Genomic DNA, 25,210 nt, shown 5'->3' on the forward strand with positions numbered 1-25,210 from the left:
ACACACACACACACACACACACACACACACACACACACACACACACAGAGGAACAGCTGGCATCTGTTCGGGTATGGCATCTTCATCGGAGGGGCCTCATCATCTGCCCTCCATCTTTCCTTTTTGTCTCTCTATTTGTCTTCCCCCCCCTCCCCCATGTTTATCTCCCTCACACTCTCTCATTCCCCCTTTTATCTCTCTCTTTTTCCCCATCGTTCTTTCTCTTACTGTCTTCGCTATACATGCCACATCATTTCAAGTCGACTTAGATTACACACAAACACCTCCCCTATTACCAGCCCCGGTGTGTCCGACCCCCCTCGGTGTCACCTCCTCTGTTTCTTGGCTGTTCAAACAAACGTCCTCTACCTCCCCATCCAGCCATCCAAGGACACCTCTCCTGCTCCCTCACACAGCATGGCAGTCAAATGACTCCTTTGCTGCATCCCTTTGAGGAATATTACAAGCTTCTTCTCATGTCTGCTTCAGAGTGATGACTTGAGAAATAACTTTCTCACCACTCAGCAATTCACTTAATTGAAGATAGCTTACCAGGGTATTGACTATTTGTGTGTACAGGTAAAACTTAAGAAACTAATTTGTAAAGGTGTGTCTACCACAGTGGAGAAAAAAGACATTAGGTTGAACAGGAATGTATTACCTCACATGTTAGCCATGCTACATTGTAGGAAAACTGCATCAAAGTCCTGCTGGCCCATCCTGTCTTCTTTAAGAGCTGTGGCCCAGGTTAAAAAATAAAATGAAGTGTTACACAGCTGAGGGAACAAATACAGTAGGCATTTATATCTCGTACCTCTGTCCTTTTCTTTTCAGAAAAATCCATCTCACTAGGGACTCCTGGTTTTATTTGTAAAGGGGGCTATATACTATAGTACCATTGTGTATGTGTTGGAATGTTCCCATCAATTTGTAACAAATTCCTGTAAACATGTTGACATTTTCAGAAAATGTACGAATCGCTTTGTTTTTTTTTACTATTGTGCATGATGGTATTCTGTTCTCACTTGAGTTTTAATCAACATTATGTCAAGCTTTTGAATGACTGATTCCAGTGAGTCCCTTAAATAAAAAAGTTATCTGATGCTGCTGATCACACTTCTTTAAGCACTTCATCCTTTTTGCTGCTTCATGTGGTTAATCAGTTCTCATCATACCCCCGCCAGTTTCAGAACAAGTAAAGCAAATAGCAATGAGGTGCAGCACGTAATCATACAAAGCAGCTAACTATGCTAGTATGTAATCATAGTTACAATATTATTTTCAAACCTGGTCTTCCCCGTCCCCGACATTTTCTGCCATGCTTTAGTATTTTTACTGTGTTACACACAGTAACTCATGTAATCCAGAGATACCTTACTTTTTTCAATCTTTCTTGCACATTTATTTTTAAATATGTATACACTTTTTGTACAAGTACACTTACGGTTTTCAAGTATTGAGAATGCACCTAGAAAAATGGTATAATCAACAGGCAGGAGAAAGTTAGAATATCAGTATGTTAAGTTTTGGTGATGTGTGTGTTCGAGACACGAGGTGAAGCTTTCCGTTTGCAGAGCTGTCATTTTTTATGTCTAACTGTGATTGGTACAGCTGTTTCAGAGCTATGAGACCAGTGATGTGAGTGGCTGAGGGCCTATTTGATGATCACCACACTTGCTGATCTATATTCATCTTCACTCTATTGGCTGTCTTGTATGACATACACTTTAGTGTTGATTGGATCTTCCAGTGCTTGTGTTTATGTATTTTAACCAAACTATGAAAACGAATATCACGTGACTATTCATATACACTGGGCATGCGGGTGGGTGGCGATGTAAACAGGAAGTAGATTGGTTGCTAAGTTAAAAAAATAGAGTAAAAACAGAGCAATAAATTAGTCTTTAAAAAGGACTTATGATCTTCTCTAAAATATTCCTCTATAAACTCAAACAGACACATTTCGTGGAAAGTTTGACGTTATATTTTTTAGACTTAGTTACAGCGCTGCGGGTCTTGCTCTATATCTCTCAAATCACATTTACTTTAAAATGAACACTTACACATAAAAGTTTACTAGATTATGGGTCCATAAATGTGTTCAACACACGTCTCTCACTTGTTTCCTCTCGGTTTTGTTGTTGTCTGTTCTCACTCATAGCTCTGCTGGTGGCTTAACTATCTGTCCTACTGGAGAGCATTTACTGCTTTTGTTCCTTTACATTTGATCTGCGGACTTCATAATAGTTGTGCAGAACAAAATAAGCATTAATAAGAAAAGGAAAGTCTTCCGTTTTGTGTCCGTCCTCCCCAAAGCCGCTAACCGTGACTATAGACGTCCGCTCCGTAGGTCTGATAACGCCACTGGACACGCCGCTCACTAATCGCTCCATTAACAGCTGCTTCCTCTGCAGAAATGCAGACTTTAACTGAACAACAGCTGCTAGTAAAGACAACAAGGTCAGCAACGCCTGTAATCAGTTGTCCATGTTGAATTAACCTGGTAGTAGTTCGATTATCAATGTTGTTTTTTATGATTTTACGGTAAAGGGTCACGTGATATGGGCGTGATGAATCAGGGAAGGACACGTCGTGACTGCTAAGAACCAATCAAGTAGTGAACACGTGATCGTTTCCAAATGTATGCATTTATGGCGTCCACACGACAAAGCAACCCCGGAGTTATTATCCATCCTTGGGAGCCTTTTCAGTGCTTTGAAAACGCCTGCGTAGAGTGGACGCTCAGTGTAAACGTAGCAAAACATATGCGTTTTCAAATGGAAATGGAGTAGTGTGGACATGGCCTCAGGCTTTGACAAAAAATATCATGGAAATAAATAACGGTTATTTTTATTGAATTTTTTGCACAATGGACAATCTTTCAAAGGGAACACCTCTTATATTGGAGTTTGAGGTGATACTGTCACTGAAAATAGCAATAAAATGGTATGAAATGTCTTTATTCTTGTTCTACAATTTCATAAATACAACATCATTTGTATCTACAATATAACATATATAAAACTTTATAAGCTGAGGTATCAAATAGCTTTTGCGGCTCCAGACGATTTTATTTGGTGGAAAATAGGGCAAAATGGCTCTTTGGATAGTACACCTCTATAGTGTAGACAGACCAACCAGTTGGTGTCACTAGTTCTGTGTGAAGGATATGATCCACTGGTGAATACTACCAAGTGTCATCAGTCACATCAAGGAATCACTGCTGCCAGGGATTGAACTAAGCTTGAACAAATCATTGCCCTTCTTCTTGTCTCTATTGTTCTTCCCACATAACACTATTGCTCTGTTTGTTAATCTTTGACAGCAGGGTATTAGTGAAGAAACTCATTCAGACGCATTTAGACAATATGAGAAAGATGATGCAATTAAGCATATTCTCATAATACACTTGTTTATGTATCTGTACTCTGAGGCTATCCTGTTGTGTAGGTTTTAGTAAATTTTTTGAAATTTTGTCTTTTACAGCAATACTGACTAAATTTAAGGGCATACATGAAAAGCTGAAATTTTTAATATCAGATAAACAGTGTCCAGTAATAGATGTGGGGATTATATTTCCCTCTATTCATATAAACATCTCTCTCACTCTATTCTCCATCGAAAGATGGCATCCTACTGATTATTTGGTGTGTGTATGTATGTGTCTTACTCAGTACAGTTTAGTCTTTTCCACCCAGTTTTTATTGTCTTCATCTTCTCCGTGCCTGTGGAAATCATTCCGACTATAATCTTTCTCTCTTTTTCTGCTCCCTGCCCACCCCTTTTATACAGTGAGTAGCGTCCGACGCCAAGCTGTACAAAAGGTGCTGTCACGCACAAAACAATGTACCGACGGGGAGATGTCTCTGTCTTCTTCACACACGTAGACACACACATAAGTAATGGGCAAGATGTGATGATTGTAATCTGTACTGAACACCAAGCCTAATGTGGTTAGTTGCAGCTGCCTGCATTAGTCTGTTGTAGAAGTTTATGATGGTGTCAGGTCTGCAAACCTTTGGCTTTAGCTTTACTGTACTGTCAGAAAAGTGATCATGGCCGGAGTGACATAGCCAAGTGGTTACAGCGCATGTAACGGCAACGTCCCGAGTTAAATTCTACCTTTGGTACCTTTGTTGCATCTCTCTCTCATTTCTACACTGTCCTCTGTCAAATAATCATATATGCTCTGGTTTTCTTTGTTGTATAATAAACAATTCATTGACTTAATAATAAGGATATGCTTTCATCACCTACAGTGCAGCAAAACGTCCTACATATGATCAAATACAAATCATTGCTTTTCTTTTCTCGCCTAGATTTGTTGTAATTTCTCCCAGTAATTTATTTCATTCCTATTGATAAATAAATACAATCTGAATGGACATACTGTATAACACAATAATATTAAAAACCTTTCCCCTCATGAAAAACGTAGAAATTACCATGTGGTAGAAGTTAAATGAGAGCAAAAGTAGATCATACCACCCGTGAATTTTTACCCATTTGAGCCCTTCTTGTGTAGAATACTTCTGTGCTCAGGGTCACTGTTGTGCTGTGTAATCTAACTCTATTAAGCCTCAGATCAAAAACAGTGAACTCTGATGCTCTCATGTTATTTATCAGTACACTGTTGCCTCACAGCAAGAAGGTCTGGGGTTGGAACCCATTTTGTGTGTGGAGTTTGTATGTTCCTCCCACATTTCAAAGACCTGCAGTTAGCTGAGTTGGAACTCTGAATTGCCTTTAAGTGTGATGTTTTTGTCTATATACACAGCCCAGAATTGATAAACGGAAGGATGGATGACGGCATGATGTCCAGAATCTGTGGCAGAAAAAAAATGTAGCTGTCAGGTTGAGATTATGCCCAGGTTAGGGCCAAAGCTGTCTATGTTTCCTGGTCACCCTGTTGGTCTCTTTTCGTCCATAGCAACATGTTGTCTTCCGCACAAGAAATTTGATTTTGATCATTTTGGTCTCCAAAAGATGAGACGCAATGATATCAATGACCCCCTGACATATACTCTAGAAATCCATCAGGAGAAAAATGTTATATTGACCAACACTTTGGTCCATGACAAGGTTATCCGAGCCCAACAATAACTGCGGATAAAACTATAAGGAAAAAAAAAAAAAACAGTCAGCATGTATTTATTTTCTTTTGTATCGTGGGGTGTAATACATATGGCAGCCTCTAGGGGCCACTAACAGGCTTCAGACCTAGACGTATCTATGAAACACAATATTGTGAGCAGCATTTTTATTTCAGCACAAATAATGACCTTGCGCCAGTGAAATGGTAATCCTGTTGAGTAGGTGGTATAGTGCTAAGATTAACTTGCCTCCGTCCTCCTCAACCCACCTCTAAACACAAGTGCAGACATTCTGTACTATTTTGACACTTTTGGTTCATATAACCCCATACAATCATAAGTTCTCCTGTAGACTGTAATGGTATGAGTCATAAACACCTCTAAGACCTTGTGTAGTACCTAAGAGACATTTTAGGTTATCATTAGCCAAGTTTTCACAGATGCTATATTTACTTGTATGTAGAACAGCCTTATGTCAAAGAATAATGAAGGAATAATTATTTTTGTACTATACATTTAAACATGGTTTTCATTGAGTTAATGCTCATGTGACTGCTGAACTGGCGATCAGGTGTGGGCTGTTTCTCCAGGGTTACTTTTGAAGCTCTGATTTGATAAAAATGGTGGTAACTTTCATCTGAGTTAATCATTTTTCAAAGAAAGACATTTAAAGTCGTATAGATTTTTTATAGCATTTCATTTTTTATACAACAATAAATTGTTAGTTTGATTCTTTGTTCCTCCAGCACCTCTAAAAGCAAACCTACAGTCTTGGGTCGGCTGCTGAACACCATATATGATGACACCATCTTTGGTCTACAATTAGGAGAGCTGCATCACTAACACAATTTTTGCTGTTTTGTTTTTTAGGTTATTTGTAATTTTATGTGGTGCTTTTACACTGCCATCTTGGCCAGGACCCCCTAGTAAATGAGATTCAAAATCGCAATGGGATTATCCTGGTTTAAAAAATAAATAAATAAATAGAACCATCCAATCACAGCCCTTAGCTCTACTACATCACACAGCAACCAGCCAATCAGAGATCTGGCATGAATGGCACCATATAACAACAACAAGCACTGGCCTCAATCATTTAAAACAAGAACCAGTCAATCCCCATATCATAGTTTTGACTTCGTCAATCAAAGATGAGAATACTTTGAAATACAGAATACAGAAATCCAATCATATTCATTGATTGGATTTCCATAGTAAAACACACTGAAACACAAGCTTTGTATTTCGGTCAAATATACCACAGTATACCTCAAATACACTCACATGTACATCTCTTAATGTGCAGACACACTGCATTAATTACACATGTGACACACATACATGTACATACCCCTACACACACACACACACACACACAGGATGTGTACTCTGTAGAGTATCAAGCTGAGAGTTGGGCATTGTAGATTTATTGATGTGTGTATTTGTTTGTGCAGGTGTTTGAAGGTAATTGAATGGAGAGTTTAAAAGTGTGTATATATACCTGTTTTATTGTGTGTGGTGCCAAATACCCACACTGTATTTATGTGTGTGTGTGGCTGGGTTTGTGTTTGTTTCAAGGTAACAAAATAATATGTCTAATCCAACGGTGTGTTTGTGTGTTATTCTTATCTGCTCTCACACACTGTATCCCAAGGCTACTTAGACTGCTATCCTGCTGGTTTACACACACACACACACACACACACGCACACACACACATTTTTGCATGCACCTTTCTTCCAGATTTAACGGAAGATGAAAATTCAATGCTGTATTAAATATGAAATAGGTTCAAATACACAAAGACACATGGTTGGTGCACACACAGTGTGATGTGTCAGTAAAGCCACGCTACATCACAACAAAGGTGTGATAAGAAGACCAAACTCGCCACTATAGTTTGATCAGAGTGACATCTCTGCATTTTGTTTTGGGGGAAATGTTCAGTTATAGGTTAAGAAACTCTACTGTCAACTAAATAAAACTATACAATCCATTCGATTGGCTGAATTATGCATTGGGGTTCACGCAAGAACCACTGCTACAGGTTTGTTGCATGGCATGTACAAGCTCATATTTTTTTAATATATACGCACAGAGGTACAAAAACAATTCACAAGAGGTTCAGACCTTGACAACCAAGTCACCTACAGATAAAACCTGCAAGGGGAAAATATGTATACATTTCAGTCATGGCTGAATAATTCTCTTACTCCGACACCTTCCGCAGGCTATCTAGTCTATTAAATTTATTTATATTAGGTACCACGGATTAAAATTAAATTAAAAAAATAGGAAAAGACCACATTTAGTTACTAGCTTATTTCTATATTTAGTCCCCCTATCCAGGTTGCTGTACAGTATCATCCAATTTTTTCCAGTCCCGATGAGAGGGAGTACACACGCGACAGAGGATGTCGTATGCTGTACAGATTCTAAAGCCCTCTCAGGCAAATCTGTGATTTTGGGCTATACAAAATAAATTGAATTGAATTATTTCTCGTCTAACATCACACCTCAACAGCTTTGCTTTTTTTAGCATTCTTTATGATAAACCCTTTCAGTACAGCTCTGCTATGATGGGGTTGGCAGCTGTAGGCACACCATTAATATTTTCTTGTTGTTTTAGGTCCTCTGACACTGCTAAATTATTCACTTTCTGCTAAATTACAAAAGTAGAACTAGAAGCTTTACAGTTTGACATTTTTGTGAGTGAAACAACAAATGGAGAAGAACAGATTTTAGAAGCATCAAAAGCTAATGATCAAATGCACACTCAACAATAGTTGGCATTCGAACTGCCTGAAACGAGCCATTTACGACAAATTTGTACAGTTAAGTTAAGAGAGTTTGATGAATGCATTCACACAAGCAAAGAACATAATGTAACAGGACGGTACGGAGGACACAGAAATGAGTGGCAGCGCAGCAATCACAGGCAGAGTCAGTTCTACAGGTTTTTAATCAAACAAACTTCAACAAAGACAAAACAACAGGAAACCTAGCTCAGTCCAGAGCTCTATCAATCAACTACACAAACTAAACTATATCAGCCGGGCCGCTAGCCGACTTAATGATCTTCAACCCTGGAGATCTTAGGGAGAAGCCACTCTTCTCCTCTTGCTGCATGTTCCCCCTGTTCAGTTTCCCTCCTTGCCCTTTGTTCACCTCCCTGATGAGGAGATCAGGATCAGGTATGTCTCTTCCCACACCTGATCTCAATGCTCTCCTAAAGGAGTGGGTGGAGCCTTCTGGCTGGAATGTAGATTCCAGCAACTACCCTGCCCCTTACAATAAGAATATGAAAATGTTGTATTGATCGATGTCACAAATTGAAAACAGGACATTTTTCTTAAATAATGAAAAGTTATATTGATATTGTGGAGCTGCTTGGACAGCTCCTGCTTCGAGTGATACCAGCCTATGTGTGTTATCAGCGGTTACCAGCCTCATAGATATGGGTTAGAAGGGGCCTACTAAAGATGCAGCAACCTAGAATGTCTCCTCCGTCCGTGATGTGGCCCAGGCGGATCCGTTACGGATCCTTGCTGAGACAAACAAACACTGGACATTCACCGCTGTTCGTGTCTCATGTGAAAACAAAAGTCAACGCTGGCCATTCTTTTGTAACACTTAACAAATGTCACTGTGGCGGTCTATTTTGTCCTGCCACATTTTCTTAATGACCCAGACAGATTTTTACACTTCTCAACAGCTGGGTTTGCTGGCTCTCTCTGCGCGCATTTCCTCTCTAGCGGTGTGCAGCGACCGGGAGTGGTTTGGCTTGGAAAGTGAAAGTGTCTCGCGGCTCTGGTCATGTCAGCTTTACAGCACCCGTTTCCCGGACTTAGCCGCTTCCCTTGAACTTACGGAGCTCCCTGTTCCCTCTGAGTCTGTTAACTGGGGCAGACTGTCCACAGAATGCAGTCTTTTGCAATGTCGGCAATCCACCAGACCAGTTTTAAAATAGGACTCTCTTTTACCATGCTTTGTGAGTGTGACTGTTTTGCAGAGTCATCACCATACATGTTTATACAACCACTGGTTTTATGATTAAGTTCTTTACTCTGGCACAGTGTAAACATACTCTGTTACAAGTGAAGGTCCTGCATTCAAAATGTTACTTAAGTAAAAGTACAAAAGTATTGTAAAGGATACTCATTATGCGGGATGGCCCATTTCAAATAACACATTTATGGTATTTATAATTATAATTATTGATGCATTCATTTGTTCATCACATTTATTGTTTCAGCTGGTAAAGGTGGATATAATTCTAACTACTTTATATACTAAATAATAAGCTATAAACTACTTAATAATACATCATAGTTTTTTAGTTGGTTTGTATTAAGAATCTGAATCTGCAAAGTAGAATAAATTAGACTACTCTGGCCTTCCTCTGAGATGTAGTGAATTAAAAGTATAAAGTTACATAAAATCTTAAGTTTCAGTACAAGTACCTCAAAATTGTTCTTCAGTACAGTACTTGTGTAGCCTAAATATACTTAGTTACATTCCACCACAGCAAGAACAAGAGCACAGCATTGTTAACAGGAGCACAACGTTTTTCATAGATCTATCCTGATTTTGCTCTCAAAGATGCATTTAACTTACAGGCGAGCCGTAGAGGGTATAATTGTCGTCTCACAAAATCCTGTGACAAACACTGTTCTAGTCACCATAACAACACATTTGAGGAATCACAGAATAATATCTTTGGTTGACTTGACCCATTCATACACCGATGGAAGCCATGCGTCTTACCCCTGCCCACTGGGAGCCTTGTGATACACACATTTTCACTAAATGCAAATCACTCATCAAGGGACCGCCAATTGTTGGAGCAAAAAACAGCAACAACTTTATTATTCTGTAAAGTTTATGACTAGGTCGTGGTCCTAGAGTCACAACCACTGATCGACTGGCTGGCTCTGTCTGTGTGTTTGACACGCCTGTGAAATGGAAAATCTAATGTTACATTCTAGTATTCTGTATGTATTGACCTGGTACCCTTCCCATCACACAGTGCATGCTGGACAGTTCAGAGTATCCTATCCTGGATGCATCTCTGACACTGAACTTTCCTAGTAAATCATTTTATTGTACCTTAAAACTCCAGTCTGACATTCATCATGACACCCAATGGTTAACAGCTCGATAAGAGGCACCTGGATATACATCACATTTTAGAGGGGATAGTGAAAACGTGCACAAGCTCCTGGTCTGTTTCTGGCCCTCTGTGTATCTGTTACACAAACACATGTAAGGACTTTAAAGGGAATGCTGTGATGCCTGTGTGTGGACGTGTGTAGTATGTCAGTTTGACAATGTGATTGTAAAGCTAAGCCCAGCTGACTCTCGCCTTCTCTCTCTGTCCACCACATTAAATAAATCCATAATTCAACTGTCACTGCTATACCCCACAGCAAGCTCTACCACTGGACGTGTATGTGTTCATTGTTTTCTTACAACATTTTCTTTTGCTCTCTCCCCACCAGGTAAATCCCTGTCTGCCTTATCACCTCCACTAAAAGTAAGAAAATCAATACCTGTGATCTGTTTCTTTCCCTCTCCCTTCCTCGTGCCCTTGTTCTCTTTCTTGCTCTCTATGGTGTTACACAGACACACACACACAAACACACACACACACACACACACACACACACACACACACACACACACATGCACACTATTTTTTCTTTGCTTTTATTCAAAAGGAAACCTATATTGACACACAAATAGACTAATGTGGGACTGGATGTCTGCATTGTGACGAGCGCTTTGACATAATAGAATAGGCAGTAGCTCATATGCACTAACATGCATCAAAAGCACACGCGATGTGTGTATGTCAGCAAATCAAGTTGGCACAGAGGCGTACATGGGCAAAATGACAGAAGCAAAGTTAAATGAGCCCGAGAACCTGCGCCTGTTTGATATCACCCGAATCGACTCAGTGTGTCGTGGCCTCCAGCGCATTTACACTTTTCCTCATGGATAATTGCAACTAGGTGCAGTAAAAATGGCTAATTTTACTCAGCCGCATACCTGTTTGGGCAATATTATTACTAGCACATTACATTTTGTGAGTCGGAATTTATGATGCTATCAGCGACAGCAATCCATTCTTTGTGAACTTCCACTCACTACAGATCATAGCAAAGTCAAGATATGCTTTGGGATTTTACTCTGAAAGTAAAGCTATCTTTATCCAAACTTCTTCTACCTACTAGAATTGATATTCTGTATCATACACGTTCACCATAAAACATATGTACTGAATATTAGAATGTTTCAGTGCTGCATGGGAGCAAAATGCTTTGTTTTCTAATAATGTACGCAAGAGATTTAATGTATAGGAGAGTATGGTGATTCAGACAGCAAGCAATCCCTGAGTAATCCCTGGTATTATCTGACATATACGTTAAACAATAAGAGCATCCTTTCATCCTTCTTCTAAAGTTCAGGTCAGTACACTTAAGTAGTAAAGAAGCATCTGCCATGATGAGGGTGGATGATGGGAACAGATTGTCTGTCAGTCTTTGGACTGAGGACATACAGGCAGGAGCACACAAATGCACACACATACATGTGCCAAGTCTGGCATTTAAGTTAATAACATGGAAATGAATTAGAAATGCAGCAGTCTACTGAAAGTCCACTTGACATTTGCAGCCTGACAAGAAAGATTTCTGATGATGTGCCAGGGCTTTCTTTCAGCCTTCGATGCTCTCCATGTCTTCACCATGGTAGCACAAAGTCACTGAGCTCAACAAAACAATCCTTCTCTAAAGACGTGCTTTTTCTTTGGTTGTAGGGAAAAAAGGGTAATTGAGTTATTGATTTGTTTAACAAGTAATCTATTTCTACAATATTTTTGTCTTCAAACCTTTTCTTTTATAAATGTGTTATTTTCTCAATTGTCAGGATTACTGCTGTAAAATATTACATGACTGCCCTCTCAATCTATTTTAGTCCCATCCATCACAAAGGCAAATGAAAATAATAATAATATATACAACAGCATATCAGGTACATTGAAGGCAAAAGTTAAATAAAACAGATGCGGGGAAGGGGAGTAATATTCTAGAGATTTTAATGAGATGAAACTCAAAAGAAAAAAATTCTCTGATAGTAAAATAGCATATCTACAAGAAGTGACTCATCATTTTTTGAGAAAAACAAACTGTAGTTTTCACTGAGATTATAAATCAAAGATGAGAGAAACAAATGCGAAAAATAGTCCTTCAAGTGACAAAATATTTTTTACTGAAAATGTACCATGTGAAAAATGAACTAACGTATGATTCTGCTAGCAAAAGAACAAGCTGCTGTCAACACAAGAGATGCTGCACCATGCATTAGGGCACCGATGATAATGGTGATAGCAATGATTCCCAATGCAACACCATCCTGCAAGGAGCTGTGGTGGCCAGCCACATTTTTACTTTGTGATGTGAATGGCGCATTTCTGTTTTTCCAGGAAAGATAAAAAGTTGTATCACACCATGATAACCTGTGATAACTTGAGCTGTAAAATCCTGTCTGTGAGTATTAAAAACTGTTGTTCTGTGTTTTAGTGTCTGATAAGGCGTTAAACACATGAATCTGTTACCCCAACTGGATTTCAGGATTGTTTTTCATTGTTTTCCCGTATCTTAAACAACACGCTCCCACCAACATAGCCTCCTGCTTTGTTTTAACGCAGGACTGTTTTCAGTCTAAATCACCACTTAGAAATGATTTGATTATTTATTTGGCCAACAACGTTTAGAGTGCATGTAGTAATTTGATTCATTGTTATTTCATAAAGAAAAAAAATAGAGTTTTATGGACACATTTAATGCCAGGGAACCTGAAAATAAGCAAGGTAAAGGCCTGCATCCATAAATTGGAATATGTGTCTAATGTTTCCTTAAATGAGGACATTGCTATTCTTACCGATGTAGCACAAGAGTCGGAAATCTTTGCAAAACAAATTCATTAGTGCAGGGCTCAGTGGAAAGATGTGCTACAAGTGTGTGTTATGGTGAAGATAAACAGGGATGGCAAAGGGAAATGATACATTGTAAGGAAACGATACATTGTAGGGAGGGCTCTCCAACAAACCATGTCTGTGATATTTCCAAAAGCACTTGAATACAGAAGTAGTTCCACATCAGACGCTTGGTAAAGAGGACCACCCATTATGTACCATTATGTTCTTCTGCATTCAAATGCCCTTTTTAGAGCTAAAATTAAACCGTAGCATGATTATCCTCCAAAGGACAAACCTCTCTCCAGACGGCACTGGCAGGTCTACTAATGGTAATTAGTGACCACATGTGGAAAGACCAGGGTAGTGATTTTCTTCCATCAACCACACCTGAAATAACAACACATTGTGATCCGCACCCTAAGAATGTCCAAGTGCGGTTCTACCTTGAGTCCAGACAGACTGCTATATAATTTCCACCATGTGGTATTTGTGAATCTCAGTTTAGAGCATATTAAATGGACTTTTACAGCGCATTTCTAGTCTTCCAACCACTCAAAGCGCTGTATACTGCATGTCAACATTCACTCATACACACATATTCATAAACTGGCTTAGTTTTTAGTGTTGTTGCTGTCAAATATCTATCAACAATATCAACTGCTAACCAAACTATATACACAGACACTTATGCGGACAAGCAAGATAAAGACTGACTGGATACGCTGAGAGCTCTCCTGTGATTCTCAAACACAAAAGTGCAATTTAAAAGACAGTGAATATGAATAATGTGTCTGCTTACCAAGCTAAATATTTTCTGCATGAAACGAAAGAAATTGATGGTATATTTTTGCATGCACATTCGTGTGGCAGGCAGTGAAAAAAGTTAATTTCAGACCTTGACCGTGCTGTGTTCAAGCTCCTAACTGGCTAGGGAGTCCGATTTAACTTAGCTCTTTGTTTATTGGTGGTCTTCACTTTCATTTATGCATTTCTCATTGGCTATTGAGGTACATCCCTTTCACAATAATCTCTTTTTGTTTCGGCTAAGTAGGCTGTGAACTGATCTCACATAAGTTTTTATTTATTTGATCAAAGTCCAAAACCACGCTGCTGCAGTCTCCCTTTAAATCCGTTTATGCACGACTATCAATTTTAAAATGAAAAGCTATAAAAAAACTATCCACCTTAATCCATTCAACTAAAGTTTTGATGAAGTTTTCTCTTGACTGCACACATACCTGACAAACTCTTTAAACAACTTAAAGAAGTTAAACAACTTGATTGAACTCCACTGACTACAAAATAACCAATCAGCTCAAAACAGAAATATACTAAACCCAAAGTGTCTTGAGAGTCCATTCATATACTTTTAATAATCAGGACTAATTTCTAAGAACACTTGGTGAACTTGTTTCAGCTCAAACAGCATACAATGGAAAGTTTAGTTTATAAAAATAATAACCTCAAAGGCAGTGTTAGTAGTGATCAACTTGAACCTGTAAATGATAAAATAGCTATAACTTTGTGATTCTGTCTAGGCCAGCAGAGAAGGCTTTGCTGGCCCCGACGGCCCACCACTGATTGGACCAATATATACATATCTGTGTATAAGGAGTGAAAGACTGTATAGCTTGATGAGGCCCGCGCCATGTTACTCTGGACTAAAGACGGCAGTTGATCTCTGCATAGGTATACTTTCAAAACCATTATCTTGAATATATGTGTACTGCATGTGTTTGCACATATGTTTAAAGGTCAGAACTAAATTACTAAAACATTGAAGAACCACTGCCTTAAACAACTGTGCTTGATGTTAAAAATATTAAATTTTTAAAAAATCACTAGTGACCAAAAGCCATGATTGGTACTTGGGCAGGGTGGACACATGTATTACTAAAACAGAAGTAGTCAATTGTCCAACTGCAAGGGTAAATATTGGGATTCATTGTCCTTGCTGCCTTTCTCTCTGTATTTGGTCCCACCAACTGTGAAACCAAACCCTCCATCAGATCAATATTCCTGCGTGGCTCACTAGGTGGCATCCCATTGGCCTGCTGTGTCCCAAGATGCTTTGTCATTGGCCTGCTGTGTGCCAAGGTGCTTTGTCATTGGCCCCCTTTTTCTTAAGATGCTGTTGATTCGACAAGACTCCTTGGGATCGCAGCAGTATTCCACCCCCCATTTCCCCAGAGGTAGTTGCAGAACTGTCTCAGCTGTGTCTGTGTGGTGTGTGGTCTCTGCTGGGTCAAATGAGTTGTTACAGGTTCTAATAAGTTGAAGACCTATGCAAGTTTTCAATTCCCAGGGTGAAGAGTCATCAGAAACCTGGTCATGTAAAATAAATAGTAGTTACAAGATGTAACTTCTGTTCTAAGGGTATGTATGTAGCCCTCTAACAGGCTTCACTATTGGGCAACCCCATCTAGACTCCACCAAAGCACCCAAACCGATTTTGGAACTCACCACATTCAGGAGATAGGAACCACACACTATAAAACACCTTTATTAATTCAGCAGAGAAATAGAACAGGAACCAGCAAGACTGTAGTTAGACGGTGGCACACATACTCAGAACTGGTATTTTTTTTTGTTACACAGTCTTTGGCCGGGGGCCACTTTTTTTAAGTTAGTCTGTTTTTGATGCTCTTTTAATGCACTCTGGCATCTTAATTATATTAACGGTAGCCTGACTCACCAGATATATAAAACTGTGAGCATAAGCCTGCCAAATGCCCTTTAAAATCCACTTTGTTTCTTTCCAGATTTCATTTTATTTTATTTTTTCAATCATAATTTTTCTGACTTCTGTTTTTGTACGATTCAGGTACATTTTGTCATCCAAGTTTCTAATCATATATTAGATTAATAAAATATCACTTCATGAGAAACTTCATTAAAAACCTTCCATCCTATTGAAAAATGAAGTGCTCTAAATTTAGCTGGTACTGTTGAAATCCTCATCTTTTTGGATAACAGGCGACCCATCCCAAAGTTTCCCCTCAAAATGTGTCTTGTGCCTCCATTGGCTGTAGCTCCCCGACAGGTCAGATATTTAGCCTGCTCGGTGATGCATCGTCTCAGCTTGCCTCTTTGAGCAGTGAGCGCCGAGCCAATGGCTATTAGTGTCTGATTTGTTTGGATGCCCTAAAAACTAGAGCAAAGTGAAAAATATGGGTGAAATATTGTGGAGCCTGAACTAAGCTTGCCGTCTCAGAGGGCCTCTTGTGTGTGTGTGTGTGTGTGTGTGTGTGTGTGTGCGTTGTACCAGATAGTCTCCCCACAGATGTTATACCTAGCACCAAGTGAGACACAATTCAAAGTCATATCCCTGAGATATGATAGGACAATGGTAGGAGCTGGGAGACCGTGAAGCAACCAGGCAGTGTCTACCAATGTCACATCCCTGTAGAGTTTGGTTGACGAGGCAATGGTCTTGGTACCACCTGAGGAACACAACCACTTTGCCTCATAATCAGTGCCACACAAGAGTTAGCCGCTGAAATATCAGAGGAGCCCCCTTGGTCAATGGCAGAACAAGATTTCCCTAAACACCTGTTGTGCGACTATCATAGCAGTCAAGCACACTTTCAGGACATAGAGGGTCCATGGATGTGCTAACATTTCCACCCCCAGGAGGGGACCGTCCCTGCTTGTAAACAGGTCTGCCACCAGCTGATCAAAATGATCTGAGCAAAGCTAGATTGACGCAAATATGTCCACGATGAGAGACCACTATGTAGTATTGTAGTACAGTAAACCATGCTTCTCCAATTAAAAAGCACAGCAGAAGAGTCTGAAGCCAAAGTGAGTTGCTAAAACTTGGGACAGTTGAGGAAACATAGGCCCCTAGTCAGAATATGGATAACTTTGACCGTTTTAGAGCCAACCAGCGCTAGAGCAAGCTAGTGCTAGCCGGTGACGCAGCCAGAACCAGCTAACCATTAGAAAGTTTGTTATGCCATCAGGGCACTGGCAACTTGAGGCCGCAGCTTTGGTTGTAATGTTGCAACGCAGCCAGCAGTGATATCAACCAACATAGTTTACGTTTTAGGTCTTTGTGGAATGTGGGTGGGGAAAAAATCAATCAAGCTATCGTTAATAACAGGCCACGCAACAGGCGGGCAATGGATGCCTTAGGTTGCCTTCATATATGTAAGTTGTAGTTTTAGAGCAAGCAGTGGTAATGCAGTGCTGGGATAATGGACACTAGCCAAAACATTACTACTATGTCTATAAAGGCATTATTATTCTTATAGTTTTAATTAGCATTTGAAGCAGATCATGGTGCTTCCACCATCCCCATCTTTTTCTCAGAATGAACTGCTTAAACATCAAGTATAGCTTAATTATTTGAGGTAGTTCTGATGAGTAATATAATTGACTCAGTTGCAATCGATATATCAGAGCTCTAAACTTGCCTCTCAAGTCTCAAAAGTCAACTAGATGAGCGAGTGTTGAGCAGTTGCACATGCGTAGGGAGGGTCGCGCTCATGCTCTTCACAGCACCATACTTGCTGCACAGCATTATTGCGTGTTGTGCACGTACGTGTCTTGTTTTTACAGTATGTTCGCAGTGGGTGGAAAACATAACGTCACAATCCATTTAGCTGTGTTCCAAAAGCAGATTTTAAAAAAAAAGACAAATGAGGAGGATGGTGGGGAGAGACGAAAGGTTCCGACTCCGGCGCCACTAATGCTGAAAGTGCAGGCAGGGAGAGACCGACTGAGCCAATGCTATTGATTAATAGCTTATAGGAAGAAGTACTAAGATCTCTTACAGGTTAAAGTCCTGCATTAAAAATTGAAGTACAACTAAAAGTACGTAAGTACATAATCAAGAAAATGTACTTCAAATATAAAGTAAAAGTACTCACTATGCAGCCAAATGGGCCCTTTCTTTGTTAAATTATTCTATATATATTCTATATACTATATTTAATAGATTATTATTATTGATGCAGTAACATGTAAATTGCATTTAAATGTTGTAGCTGTCTGCAAACGGAGCTATTTTTTCATTTTCATTTACTCACTATAAATACATGTAGTGAAGAAAAAAGTATAATATTTCCTTCTGAAATGTAATGGAGAAGAAAGTAGCAACACAATTGTACTTAAGTACAGTCCTTCAGTAAATGTGCTGTCTCTTTCCATCACTGATAACTACCATGCTGTTACAAAAAAAGGGTGCTACGAAATCGAGTGATGGTGCGACCAACTCAGAAAGTTGGAAAGTTTGGAGCTTTATGTACTTTTTCATTTGATTTAATCACACTCCCAAACTTCCTTTAAACAAGCTCTTTATTTGTTTTGTGATTTTTGCTTTTTCCACAAACTTGCAAATGCTGAAGAAAATGACAGAAATACGTCAAATGTTTTTCATGCTCTCATATAGCTGCGCCCCACTGGCATTCTTCCCTTCTACGACAATTTCCCTGTAAACCCTTGTAGGAAGTCATTGCAGAGGTATTTCTCAAAGTTTACTTCTTTAGCTGTGGGTGATAAGGGAAACACAAGTGTTATGACCCCAGCTCTAATGCCACAACAAGCAGAAGACACGCCATGATGAACATCTGACAAAAGATAGATTATTTCTCCAAATGGAACAAAGCTAGCAGACTGAGGTGCCCACAAAGGATCACTAAAATGTGGGGTGTTGATGTCAGTATAATCAATGGTATTAGTGTGCATGAGGGATTAATGTGTGGGTGTTGTAAGATGCAAAACAAGGTATAAGAATGAACTTAATAGCATAGTGAACAAAACAAATGGTTCCCTTCGAGAGAAGGGAGAGAACTGCAGACACTCTTGGTGCATCCCAATTCTCTTAAATTGCACCCTAGTTTCTCTCACGTGTCTTCTTCATTTTCTTTACCCTGTTTACTAACCGGGGAACAGGAAATGCATTGTGCGCATTAAATTTAGTAGGGCGACTGTGGCTAAGTGGAGAGCAGGGCCGCCCTTCAATCAGAGGACCGGCGGTTCAATCCCAGGCTCAGGCTCTACTAGTCGCATGTCGATGTGTCCTTGAGCAAGACACTCCCGTAGCTGTGCCTATGGTGTAGAAATGTGATAGAATCTGAATTGTAAGTCGCTTTGGATAAAAGTGTCTGCTAAATGACTGTAATGTAATTTGGGGTGTTTTAGGAGCAGGTTCTCAGTGGAATTCAAAGGATCCTCAACATTGGAACAGTCCTTCAGCGGGGATTGATGAAGTAACATCCTTGTCTAAATTTCAAAAATGCCACAAGCCTGCAAAAGAACAGTTCCTTGTTAGCCCGATCAATCCCCTGCCACTGGCTATTTGGAAAACATGACAGATGACCAACTGGCAGGAAAAGGCAAGGGTTATCACACAAGATAGCTGGTTCTGTGTTTTTATCTATAGGCTCTGAGTATAGCAATGTCTGTCTGTCTGTGGTCCAGACTGAAATATCTCAACAGTAATGTCATGGATTGGCATGGAATTAGGTCCACATATCTGTAGTGGCCAGAGGATGAATCCTAATGACTGTGGAGTTTACAACACTTGACTTTTCCTCTAGTGTCACCGCAGGCCAAATATTTCCCTTATCTTGTGAAATATCTCAATATCTAGGCTACTTGATGGATTAGCACAAACATTTGTATAGATATCCATGTTGCTCAGACAATGTATCCCTTTGACTTTGGTGATACCCTGATGTATCTTCTGCTTCTTCTGGGCTTTTAATGAATAGTACTTCGATGGATTGCCATTATATTTGGTACACTTGGACTGTACTGTGTACTATTTAGCTTTAGTAAGCATGCTAACACGCTAAAGTAAGATCTTGAATGGTTAACTTCAACATGGGACTTAGTATAGCTTAGCACAGCCCCTTGGAGCCACTAGCATGGCTGTAGACGTATTCTTGTTGAATATCTTGTTGATAGTGCTGCCTCAGAATACCTTTCCTTATATCAAAAGTGGGTGGGCTTTGTGAATACAGCACGATATGGAACTATGGAGGGATAGGTAGAGAACTGCTGTCAATAATTTATTGGCACTTATTTGAATAATTGAGCTTTAGGCTGATAAGTTATGTATGTACGTATATAAAGAGTAGGCTATTATTAAATATTCTATTCTCATGATATATCCACAAAGATCTATTAACAGGGCACATATACACTCATCGTTGGTTGGATCAATGTCATTGATTCGATTCACTTCCTCAATTTGTAATACACTCTGGACGTAAACTTACTACACACCCTATGCACATAAATAGTCTGAGCGAACGTTGACAGACCCAAACACACGGTGCGGTATCATGGTGACATGATGGTATCATAAATTGCTTGAGAGGTAATGAAGGTCCTTACGGAGAGCACATTGATTAAATCATTGCACCACAAATTGACTGGAGGCATTGATATTTGAGCTCCAGACACACACATGCTAGACAATATACTTCCTGTTTTTAATTGTGTTTCTCATTGTCAAAAGGTATCGAAACACAAAATTTCCATATGTCTTACTTTCTTTCTTTTTTTCATCGTTCTTGTATTTTCTTTTCTATCTCACACACATACACACACACACACACCTGCACACGCGCGCACACACACACACACACACACACACACACACACACACACAGGTTAATCATACAGCTGAGAAAAAAATAAAACACACTGGATCCAATAAATGCACCGCAGTTTAAACATTCATTAATGCTTAATGCAGCGAAAATGATGGATTCGATTTTATTAGCTGCTCTGCGGGAAGGTGAGAATGGCCTTTTGTTAACTGATTAGATTGCAGTAAATAAGTAATTGGATTAGGTGGTACATATAACTTTGTCAGCTCAGGATTTGAAACTGATTAAATGTAGTTTCTCCTAAAGGGATTCAGCCACCATTAATGGGGCCACAACCTTACAATATATAGACCATTTTCCAGTTTTAAATGTCAACATTCTAAATGTGTGCCAGTTTATTTCTGGTTGCAGAGTATGTGAATGACATCAGCTGACAGGAAGTACACTTGGACCCTATCTGTTGCCTAGAAACGTAAAGACAGAAGGTGAATGCAGGAATATTCGACAGACAATATGAGAAAAACTGAGTTTTTTGAACATTAAAGCAAGCATGTTCTGGTAGAAACCCATTTACAAATATGAACCTGGAAATTAACATAATATGTCTGAGTCAAACATGCTGTTGCTCTTGTCACGACTCCCTCATCACACTTCACTTTCTTCCTGGTTTTACCTTTTTCCCTGCTGCTTGTATCCCAATCCCAAAACAGCAGAATATTCAGACCTATGACCTTTTGAGTTATCTTTATTTCGTTTTTGGTACATACAGTATTACTAGAAAAAAGTAATTGCTGTTTTAGTTGTCAAGGTTTGGGGAAACTTGTTTTGCAATCAACAAGTCCTTCTGTACAAAGAGTACATATTGGTGATGGGAATTATTTTCATTAGGTGTGAGATAGATTCGATGTAAAAAAATGAGATGGATCTGTTGATGATTGGGGTGTTTGGAGGTTTCAGCTGTATCTTTCTAAATGTGATCGCAGTCTAATTGCACATTCCCTGTCAGGTGTTTGAGGTCTTTAGTCCAGATCTGTTCAATATACAGAGGTTTGTAAGAAGATACAGAAAAGAAGGAGTACAGTTTTGATACTAATCCCTTAGTTTGCCCTTGTGTATTCAAGATAGAATGCAGATAATGTGATCCCAAAGGATCATATGCTTTGAGTGATGATCTTAGTTGTAGATAAATAAAAAATGATGACCCAGATAAGTCGTAGGTTATACGTATATCACAGTGGCGGGCAGTGCATTTTATACCAAGGCCTTCACTGTTGTCCTGCAGCTGAAATACCACCTTATAACCAAATGATGGCGCCACAGATATTATCAGTTTCTAAGGCTGTAATTATGTACGTATTAAATGTACGTAACGTTCGGTACGAGACTTGCAATACGTTTGAATAGTACTAGAGCATTTGGAAAATGCAGAAGCTTATATTCCGGAAAATATAATGTTTTCTGCGCTCATGGAGGACAGTTGTTCTCAGCTGGTCTGGCTGTGGGAGCCACCATCACTCCTTAATGACAAGCTCAAAGAGATTGTCTTAGGATTTTACTTTCACAACTTGAGCATTATACGTACTGCTCTGCAATGTCTTTCCTCGTCTCAGCCCCCTGTGTCATGGTGCATCTCACTCAGTCAGAATGCCCATATTTGATTGGCTGAGCTGCGTCACGTGATGTGATTCACTACCCGACATGCCTCTGCTGTTTCGTTTCACGATAGTCACGTGCTCGCCCACTGACCAATCACAGCGCACTCTGCACCTCGCGGCAGACACTGAGCTGCACTAATGCTGACGTCATTATAGGCCAGCGAGCAGGCTCTGATACGTCAAAGAATACGCCCAACATGTCAAACTAAAGATCTGATTGGTTGAAGAATATGACAATCAACAATATCGTCCGCATTCACTTAAACTGCGAATGGATGCAGGCCTCCGTCTGCATTGAGAAAATAAGATAATGGGAAAATATTTTTATAAATTATAATACATGTAGTGTATTTAAGAAAAATTATTAAATTATAAAATAGAAATAGCTTTGTGATTCTGTTTAGGCCAGCAGAGAAGGCCTTGCAGGCCTTGACGGCCCAACACTGGTATATCATTAAATGACCTCAGACCATCCTCCTAAAAAATATCTGCTAGTTTATGTATCTTTTTGCTTTGCCATGTTATTGATGAAAATGGAACCCACCGGTTGCTCAACACACTCATAAAGACGTCTGCCTGCTACTTTAGAAATACTATTGACAAAGTGTCATGGAGAGAGACCAGTGACACAGATCCGGTGTTTGTAACGATTTATGCTGCCTTGACGAAAACATCCATTGATTCTGATTGCTAACAGAGGGTTGATACTCTACTACAGGGGTAACTAATAGGCGGACCGCATTGAGAATTATTGAATTTTGACGGAGCACTTCTATTTCAACCGGCGCAGCTTCTCTAGCCTTTACGGCACAATTTCAGCAGTCCAGGAAACACACCGACCAATTACATGCATTGTAAATCACATCATGTGATGCTACTCAGCCAATCAAATATGTTCTGATTTGCATCGCAACTCAAGTGAGATTTACACACACATGGGAGAGAGACGAGGAGAGTGACCCAACAGGAGAATTACGTGAGTCAGAGAAGTTATTTCACATGGCGTTCTCCAAAAAGAGGAATGTGGACAGAGAGACCAGAGCCTTTAACCAAGAATGGACAGACTCTTATATTTTCATTCTTAACATGGACAGTTCAAAACCAGTATGTCTCATATGTTCAGAGACCGTGACGAATATTAAAAGCAGCAATGTGAAGCACCACTACGAGAGAAAGCACAACTCTTTTGAGCAAACCAACTCACATCCAAAATGAACAATCTAAGAGCCCAATGTGATCAGAATCCTAACACATGAATTCACTGTCCAACAAAGATGTTAACAGAGAGAATAGAGCTGAAACAAGTGGTTTAATAACCACAGATAAAGTCCATGCACACACATTTCTCTTTTTAGAAGATGAGGAAAATATAATATGATGGTTTTCTTGGTTGACTCCACTTCTAAATTAACTGAATTTAAAGCTGCATGGCAATTCAGTGAAATATTTTTTTTCTAAAATGAAGTACTTTATTTTAAGATGCACATTTATTTATTATTAGAGTAATTATTAATAAATATTGTTGAGATATTATTCAATTTAACTTTCATCATTTGATTTAACAGTCAGTTGTTGACTACATACAGACGTTAATACAACTGTTGGCTACTTCAATATATATAAGACTAAATCATAGTGTAGTTAGACTTTATTTTGACACTGCGGACCTTTGCATGAGGAAATTCTCTCTAACTGGACCTCGCTGAATTTTAATTGAATACCCTTGTTCTACTACAATATAGTTATTCAAAGGGTAGCATATTTGGTTTTGTTTTGTAATGCATTGTATAATGTAAGCTTACAGCCTACAGCTTGTCAAAATGAAATTAACTAAAATAAAATTGTCAATTTGATTTGTGACGGAACTGAATAGTTTAGAATAATCAACTAAGCGGAAAATTAGTTGTCAGATCAATCATTTCATTCCGTACTCATTCCGAGTACACATTTACAATAGTCTAAGTGTGTCCCTGACATATATGAAAGTATTCTTTAAATAGACATCATGACCAGTCTTGGGCAAGTTACTAAGAAAGGGTAATGAGTTTAAGTGTTACGTATTTTTTTGTTAAAGGTACCCACATTCACGTCATCATAACATAAGCTTACCTGGCCCACAATTTGAATCACGTTCTGGTAACACAACACACTGTTTTGGGAATTGTAATCGTTCACACATGTCTTTATGGCGGAGAGTAAAAAAATATTACATTAATGCGTGATTAATGCTTGCCACATCTGCGAGTGTCACAAGTGAGCCTGGATGAGGAAAAGGCTTGGGAGACATGGTCAACACAGGTTCTCAATTCTTCAGCGAGAACTGGAGGTGAGATTTGAATGTCAGTCAGTTTTAATATCTGTCAACAGTAGTATGCTAGCTAAGGTTAGCCTCAAAGGCTCGAACTTTACCATAGCTTGGAAACACCGTCAGCTGCTTCGGCTTGCCTCTCTCATTGGCTATCATGGTTCCGTTTGGAAAGAAGTGACGTTATCGTCCAGACTTTAACTCCTAAATATCAAACATGTTTGAAATTATTGGGGCGGCTTTGAGTCTGTGAAAGGTACTTGAGGTTTGAGACTGGATCTGTAAACCCCTCACATTACAAGATAATATGGGCTAAACATCAGTACTGACCAATGCACTTGACCAGATTTCCCTTCCCATTGTTGGGAGGGGTGAATGGTGGTTAATCAGCCCAGAACACCTATAGTCTGAGCCTACATTACCCTACCTTATCCTAAACCTGAAACCAAGTCTTCACCCTAAAAGTTTATGATTAAATCATGGGGATGTGCATTTTGTCCCCAAAAAGGAAGGCAAGTCCCCTCAATATGACTGTGTAAACAGATGTACGTCCCTGCAACATGAGTAATACACCCCCCCCCCCCCCTGCCCCCCCCCACACACACAAAAAA

General features: G+C 39.4%; 1 long non-coding RNA gene across 1 annotated transcript in view; it reads left to right on the forward strand.

Annotated features, from left to right (window-relative positions):
- The window catches only part of LOC116394271 (uncharacterized), a 413,803-nt gene that overhangs the window by 161,393 nt on the left and 227,200 nt on the right, over nucleotides 1-25,210 (forward strand). Inside the window, exon 3 of the long non-coding RNA XR_004213447.1 lies at nucleotides 10,595-10,629. This is a non-coding gene — a long non-coding RNA (uncharacterized LOC116394271). The remainder of the gene's footprint in view (nucleotides 1-10,594; nucleotides 10,630-25,210) is intronic.

Source organism: Anarrhichthys ocellatus, unplaced genomic scaffold (genome assembly GCF_004355925.1).
Source record: "Anarrhichthys ocellatus isolate YVR2014 unplaced genomic scaffold, GSC_Weel_1.0 scaffold38, whole genome shotgun sequence".
Classification (NCBI taxonomy): domain Eukaryota; kingdom Metazoa; phylum Chordata; class Actinopteri; order Perciformes; family Anarhichadidae; genus Anarrhichthys; species Anarrhichthys ocellatus.